The sequence below is a fragment of the Schistocerca piceifrons genome, chromosome 1 (genome assembly GCF_021461385.2).
Source record: "Schistocerca piceifrons isolate TAMUIC-IGC-003096 chromosome 1, iqSchPice1.1, whole genome shotgun sequence".
NCBI lineage: Eukaryota > Metazoa > Arthropoda > Insecta > Orthoptera > Acrididae > Schistocerca > Schistocerca piceifrons.
The window spans coordinates 1,095,397,299-1,095,405,585 of record NC_060138.1 but is presented as its reverse complement, the minus strand read 5'-3'; the positions used below and the strand labels follow the sequence as shown (position 1 = coordinate 1,095,405,585).

General features: G+C 45.2%; 1 non-coding gene across 1 annotated transcript; it reads left to right on the top strand.

Annotated features, from left to right (window-relative positions):
- The first annotated feature begins 7,794 nt into the window (after positions 1–7,794).
- Trnat-ugu lies at positions 7,795–7,868 on the top strand. Its single transcript has one exon. It is a non-coding gene; the product is annotated as a tRNA-Thr (tRNA).
- The last annotated feature ends 419 nt before the right edge of the window (positions 7,869–8,287 follow it).

Here is an 8,287-nt window from a genome sequence, read left to right as displayed (position 1 = left end):
TTCTGCACAGGTGTTTTGGGCAGTGTCTCTACTATGCCTGTCGTTTGCGTCACGTCGCTCTTTTCAGTTCTGAGGGGACCGTGAGCACGTAACGATGCTTAGAACAATAGTGTCTCCCGCCAAGTATGAGGGCCTGGTGTGAGATTTCGCCTGATGTGTTGCTGCCCACATAACATAACTGTCATACGTTTACTTCTGCATGAAAATTCTCGGCCGCACTCTGCAGGGGCAATGAAGATTCTCTCCTGCAGCGCTTTCGACGGGAAGTGTTTGATAACCCACAACAGAGCCCTTAATATTGTCTCCTTGAGTTTCATCTCTGCTCATATGAACCGCACATCTATGAAGACAACGTTCGAGCACAGACAACGAGCTGTAGACCAGCTTAGAGATCTGGCAGGAAACAAAGGTGGCTGCCTTCTATGACGAGGGTATTGGAAAGTTGGTACAACGCTACGACAGATATCTAAATCAGAACGGCGCCTATATAGATAAGTAGCTGGAAAATATAGGTAACTGTTGCAAATAAAACATTTTTGATTTTCGCTGTGGTTTCCATGTTGCGACCCATCAGACCTTACTTTCCGAATAGGCCTCGTATTAAGAAGATATGGGAATAGAAAGATAGGAAAGGGTTTCGATTTATAGAATGTCACCACAGATGTTGTCCTCAGAAAGACTACTTCACGCCATCCGAAAACATGGGCGTCAGCAATAGTTTGAGCCTCTCGCCCCAGATGGGGTGGTCCTATGTGTAGATTAGCTCACTCTACTCGTCACCCTGTGCTGTTCTGTACTGTCGCACTTCTCTTACGATCTGACATTACCGTCTCGCACACGTAATACCTGTAACAGAATGCATGACATCAAGGATGTTACGATTCCCAGACAAATGATGTGATCCAGGCAACATCGCTGATAAGGTATCAAGAAGACTACACGACGTCTACAGACAAGAAAATCCATACAGTACTCCTCGAACAGACAGACGACAAAAGGAGGCTTCGGAGGACATAAACACAGATACAGGTACAGACACTGATACAAATGCAGACGCAATTAAGGTGACACCAGGCCCGTGGCGTTCTTCCTTTCGCATCTCCCGAAAGGACTCGACCACGCTGTGTCGTCTCCGCATTGGCCATACTCGGTTGACCCATGGTTTTCTTTTGCGTGATGAGCCACCTCCACTTTGTGGTTGTGGAGCCTTCCAGTCAGTAGCCCACATTTTGGTTGAATGCCCCCTTCTTTTGGCTCTGCGTGCTAAGTACAGGCTCCGCCACACTTTACCTTTGATGGTGGCTGACGATTCCCGGATGGTCTCTCTGGTTCTCGGTTTCCTCCGGGAAAGTGGTTTTTATTCTCAGTTTTAAGGTTTTTAATCTCTCTCTGGTGTTGGAGCGGGGCGGTGAGTGTTTGGGTGTCTCCCACTGTAAGCAGTGTTCGGAGATTCCTGATTCACCTCCCTGACTGAATTCCTCTTTTCTTCCTCTTTTACTTCGTTTTTACCTTTTTTTTAAGGCTTGGTTAGTCTTTCTATTCCCATACGTACTTTGTACATTATAGCAGTTGTACCTTTTAAGTCACAGGTGGTCTTGCCTATGCTGCTTCAGCATAGTGTTGGGATCGTTCTCTTGCCGACTTCCCTCATTTTGTTTTTTACCAATGACAACATGACTGCCTTTTTACGTTTTTTTCCCTTTTTCCGTTTTATTGTTCTGACTTTACTGAGTTGTCCCATTAGCGGAATGGCGCATATTTGAAACAAGGGACTGATGACCTTGCTGTTTGGTCCCTTAAACCTCAACCAACCAACCAACCAAATGCAGACGCAGAAAAAGACACAAACACAACATCAGACACGGGCTCATAACGTAAGGAGTACAGCATCCAAAACAGATAAATGAGATAATTATAAGCGAAGCAGACTTGGCACAAAATTGATCCTTGTAACGGCGCTTTAAATACGACAAGTAGACAATGTAAAGGAAAATGACTAACGTAAACAGTGAGACAATCGTAACATCTAACGAAAACGCCTTATGAGGATTTTTTTTTTTTTTTGGGTGGGGAGTTTAGGGTGCAAAACATCTAAGGACATAAGCGCCCTGTATAGAACCATAGAACGCTGGGATCGTGAGGGTAAAAAACCGTTTCGGGGTCCAATACAGAAAGGAAGAAAAAACAAATCTAAAACGTCAAAACGTTATGGAAGAGTATCTAAAAGGCGTCGGCAACCGGAGTCACCAGGTAGAAATCAAAACTCTTTTGTCGTATTACTGCTTTTAAAAAAATTAAAACGCGAGCCACAGCTCGCACGTTATCCGCTAAAATGTCCGGCAAAGCGGGCGGCAGCCCGACCGTGAGACGTAAGTGGCTAAAATAGGGGCAGAGGATCAGGAAATGTCTGACCGTTAATGGTTGGCTACAGAAAGGACAGCTGGGTGCAGAGTCGCCACTCAACAAGTGGCGGTGACTAAAGCGGCAGTGCCCTATTCGCAACCGAGCTAACATTGCTTCCTCACGGCGAGCCGGCCGGGAGGAATTCGACAAGGTTGTTGGGAGAGGTTTGACTTCTCTGAGTTTGTTCCCATGAAGGGAGCACCAGTGGTCATGCCAAAGTGACGTAATACGCCGATATCCATATGAGGAGACAAGGCTAGAAGTTTCGAGGCTCCCCTCCCCCCAATGGCATTGATTAATGGAAACAGCATGACGCCAAAAGCGTACACGTATAAATAATTCAGAGATGGCAACGCAAACAGTGAATTTAAAACATGTAACAAAAATGGTTCAAATGGCTCTGAGCACTATGCGACTTAACTTCTGAGGTCATCAGTCGCCTAGAACTTAGAACTAATTAAACCTAACTAACCTAAGGACATCACACACATCCATGCCCGAGGCAGGATTCGAACCTGCGACCGTAGCGGTCACGCGGTTCCAGACTGAAGCGCCTTTAACCGCACGGCCACACCGGCCGGCAAAACATGTAACAAGTAGTACTAGTTCGCAGACAGTAGAAACAAATACAGTCATTCATGATGTATTTCATTTAGTAGTAGCAGCCTGACTTCAGGCGAGGGATGCTCGATGTTTCTGCTGAGTCCCTCCCACTTTGAATAGCAACAAGAACCACAATTGTACGTTACATTTCGTACTGTCTTTCTATTAGTTCCTCCTAAATTACTGGCATTTAATATTTTGACAATGTTTCCTTCAATTAGTTTAATTTTGTTTGTAACTCATTGTTATTACTCTTGTTTGCATCGATCAAAATAATTTTTGCTAGTAATTTTGAAAACGTACTATTAAATATATTTTGAAGGTGACTATCAACAGCTGTCAAGTAACGTATAAAATGCATGTTTGGCCGTTAGTTGCCGCACGGAGTGGCCGCGAGGTTAGAGGACCCCCGTCACGACTTGCTCGTCCCCCCTCCCTCCCCCCCCCCCCCCGCCCCCCCCGCCGGAGGATCGAGGCTTCCTTCGGGCATGGGTCATAGGTGTGTGTGTTGTCCTTAGCGTAAGTTGGTTTAAGGTAGTTTACGTAGTTTGTAAGTCTAACGACCGATGACCTCAGCAGTTTGGTCCTTTAGGAATTCACACTCATTTGAACATTGACCGTCAACTGCTTTTATTTTAAACTCAAATATCAACCGGTTTGCCGGCCGTTGTGGCCAAGCGGTTCTAGGCGCTTCAGTCTGGAACCGCCCGACCGCTACGGTCGCTGGTTCGAATCCTGCCTCGGGCATGGATGTGTGTGACGTCCTTAGGTTAGTTAGGTTTAAGTAGTACTAAGTTCTTGGGGACTGACGACCTCAGATGTTAAGTCCCATAGTGCTCAGAACCATTTTATCAACAGGTTTCAGTCATGGAGCATGTTCATAGATGAGGGTTAAAATGGTTTAAGCCACTACATTACATCTGTCATTACTTAAATAATGTTTAGAGCGTGGCATGAATATCAATATACAACACCAGAAGAAGCAAACATACTAAGTGTACATAGAGCAGTACTGAAGAGAAGAATGTCACACGACATAGTTACATGAAAATGTACGAATTATTGATAGACAAAGCGAATAAATAAGCCAGCATTTTGTGAACGTGAACCTCTAACACTCACACTAGTAATTGCACGGAAGTGACTTCCCAGACCCGAGGTACGGGACACAGTTCTGAGCGAAGGAGAATTTTACGATGGAACGCCTGTCCCGTGTTCGGCTGAAAACCGCACAGCGGGACATCTAGCGGACACAATGAGACGCCGGAGTCACTGGACAGACAGCCAACGGCAGAAGCCGCCCTTGTCTCTGCTTAAAAGCAGACCCTTCAGAAAGCCTTTCTGCAGGAACACGGCTGAAGATGGCAGGTAAATGTCCGTAACAATCCAACTCACTGTAGCCACCTCTGTCAAAACTCCCATGAAAGAAAAAGCTGTTTATCTCAATATTACATAGCAGAAGTTAAATTCTGCCCTAATTAAGGAACGATGCATGTGATAGGCTTCAGAAACTTTAGTGGGTGGATCTCTCCCCCCCATCTAACACCGCCCATCCCCCCTTGCATCCCTTCTCCCTCGTCTCCATACCCCTGGCGGATCTTCTCCGTTTGTTCATCGACGTCGGTGTGCTACATCAGTGTTGTGTTTTGTGCTGTGTTTTAAATCGTGTGCTGGACTTGTACGTAGTATTGCTGTCAGTGATTGTTATGCCCCAGGCCGTACTTCGCTTTTCTTTTAATCTTCACAGTGTGTTGTTTTTTATGTACAGTGTTAAGATTTTTATCACCATTTTTACAGTCAGCCCCTTTTTACGCTATCTTCCGTTATGTTTCCTCTTTTTATATGTCTGTTACGCCATGTTTCCTCCATTATGTTGTTTTAAATGTCTTCCTGTTTCTACCGTCTCTCGGCTGAAGAGCGACGCCTCTGCTGCTGCCAGGCCGCCCCATATGGGGCATTGAAATACAACAAAGAAAAAAAAAATTTGTGGGTGGAATTATAACAAGTATGGATGCTCTGACTGGTCAGAAAGAACAAGCGTGGCCACCAGCTTTGACACACGCAAATTGTAAAGAGAAATATTCGCTCTTTCTGTTGCAGCAAATCGTCTAGCGTTTGAGCAAGACGACTCGCGATGCGCTGAGACGATTGCGAGAGTCATTATGTGGACACTTGTTCACAGGCTCGCCTTAACTCAAAAATGGTTCAAATGGCTCTGAGCACTATGGGACTCAACTGCTGAGGTCATTAGTCCCCTAGAACTTAGAACTAGTTAAACCTAACTAACCTAAGGACATCACAAACATCCATGCCCGAGGCAGGATTCGAACCTGCGACCGTAGCGGTCTTGCGGTTCCAGACTGCAGCGCCTTTAACCGCACGGCCACATCGGCCGGCTCGCCTTAACTCCTAAGGACTGCAAATATCTCCTAGTGCAGAGAATCGCACCTAGCACTGACAGTTAGCGCTTGCTACCGATTTGAGGGCAACAACGTACGCGCTATTCCAGCCAAATAGCTCGTACCATGCCAATTACCTAGGGAACAACTACGAATCTCGACTTCACTGAAGATGTAGCAAATGTATCAGACCGCGGTTTAACAGTCGAGGGAGATTTAGAATAGATTCTCAGGTTCACAGCACGCGCCGACAGCCGCCACTGCCGCCGCTGACAAAAGGTAAACACGAGCGCTCGCGCCACACCAGCAAGTGATAAAAAAATGGCTCAAATGGCTCTGAGCACTATGGGACTTAACATCTATGGTCATCAGTCCCCTAGAACTTAGAACTACTTAAACCTAACTAACCTAAGGACATCACACAACACCCAGTCATCACGAGGCAGAGAAAATCCCCGACACCGCCGGGAATCGAACCCGGGAACCCGGGCGTGGGAAGCGAGAACGCTACCGCACGACCACGAGATGCGGGCAGCAAGTGATATTCAATTGACACTCAGAACTGCGGCCGTCTCCGTCTCTACCATTTTTTTTGTACATTCAACCATGACTTGTGGATAAACATATTCACGATTTTCAGGCTTAACTGAAGCAGATACGACAGATATCCGATCTAATGAAAAGGACTGACCAGCCACTGTAGAGTACTTTATACACTGAAGTTATGAAATTGCTGTAGCTGTATACTTCTTTTTTATTGCTCTTTACCGACCCCCATTCAGTTTTGGGTATTTTCATTGTGCACTTTAGCGTATTTCATATCTTTGGCCCCAATTTGTTTGTATTTTATCGACCCCCAGACATGGTCATCCACCACCTTACTGTTATAGAACCTTAGAATAGTCAAGAATTCCGCTTCACAGTTCTGAACACCAAATATAAATATTTTACCATCCTATCCGTATTATAATATGTCATGAAGTCATCCTTAGACTAAAAATAAACCTTAATAACGAAAATCGAAGATTTTCATTTTTTGCTAACATATAGTTACACCTGAACCCGTACACTATTTTCTGTTAGCGATAGCGTTTTGAGATCATTGTCTGATTACATCAATGTGTACTGTGAACTCTTCTGAACTCTGTATGCGTGAGATGTATCTTCCTACCTTGGAGGCCATAGGTTCAACACCAAATTTCTAAAACACTCACATAGCGTCCTTGCGCAACTGTGGTAGGAAGATAGATCAGAATCAGTCTCATACCTGTTAAAAACTGTTCTACATATATGTCATCTGTGAACAAATATCGATATGAATGGTACCCTATGATGTGTGTGTTGATGATCGGACGTGGGGAAGTAAGACTGTAACCTGTCTCCACTGCACCCATGTGAAATATATTGTCGATGTGTGTAGAAATGCCAAAACTGTTCTGTGCTTTTTCGAGAGTTAGGGAATATATACGATGGTAATTTCAATTGGTGTTTCATTTTGAAGGAATTTCATTAATACCTGATTACATTATTTTGAGAACACGATAGAACCCCATTTTTGACAATGTTGTTGGACGAAGGAATTTCGACTGAATGCTGAGAGTAAGAGGAAGATTAATATACTGTGAAAATTAATAAAACCAAATGATAATTAATTCAATCCCTCAGCTGCCTGCAGGTGTTGTTGATATACCTCGTTGGGGACAGCTGGAAATGTGCCCCGATCGGGACTCAAACCCGGGATGTCCTGCTTACATGGCAGTCGCTGTATCCATCTGGGCCAACAAGGACACAGATGAATAGTGCGACTGCAGGGACTTATCCGTTGCATGCTTCCCGTGAGATCCTCATTCCCAACCGTCCACAGTCTACATACGTAATGTACCTAATAGATATTTTCCCCTCCACTCATGACTCGCGCACACTAAGGTGACGATTCCCGGCAGAGTTCGGGCAAGCATGCATGGGATAAGATAAATAGAGTGACTATCATGTAAGCAGGAGATCCGGGGTTCGAGTCCCGGTCGGGGCACACATTTTCAGCTGTCCCCATCGAGGTACATCAACAACACCTGTCGGCAGCTGAGGGTTTCAGTTAATTATTACTTATTCCAGAGAAACTGCCCGGTCATCAGTGGTATATGTTCTTTCGAGAGCAATTACCATCTTCATATATAGTAAAAGGGTACCCAGCCACTGACCTTCGTCTGTGCGAATGCGCACAGGTTGCCCGAACTCTTCCGGGAATCGTCACCTTAGTGTGCGCGAGTAATGAGTGGATGGGCAAATATCTATTAGGTACATTAAGTATGGAGATTGTGGACATTTGGGAATGTGAGTCTCACGGGAGGCATGCAAGGGATAAGTCCCTACAGTCGCACTATTCATCTGTGCCCTCGGTGGCTCAGATGGATAGAGCGACTGCCCTGTGAGCAGGAGATCCAGGTTCGAGTCCCGGTCGGGGCACAAATTCTCAGCTGCCCCCAACGAGGTAAATCAACAACACCTTCCGGCATCTGAGGGCTTCAGTTAATTATTATTTATTCTAGAGGAGCTGCACGGTCATCAATGGTATCTGTTCTTTCTAGAGCAGTTACTATCTTCATATTAATAAAACCGACAAACAGCAGGGACGGATTCCTGACTGGAAATGGAGGAAAAAAGGTCCTACGAACATGTGTCGGGAAATGGATGGTGTACGTGCAGTGATAACAAATCGTTCTGGAATACAGTGCAGAGCTGCATAGCATCCAAGTCACAACAGATGTTCAAAGAGGCCTCCATGGGATGGAAGGCACACGCTCACTTGTCGCATCATGGACAGCTGATGACAGAAATCCCTTAATTGTGGTGATCTAGTACAAAAACCAACGGTAAAATCCTTT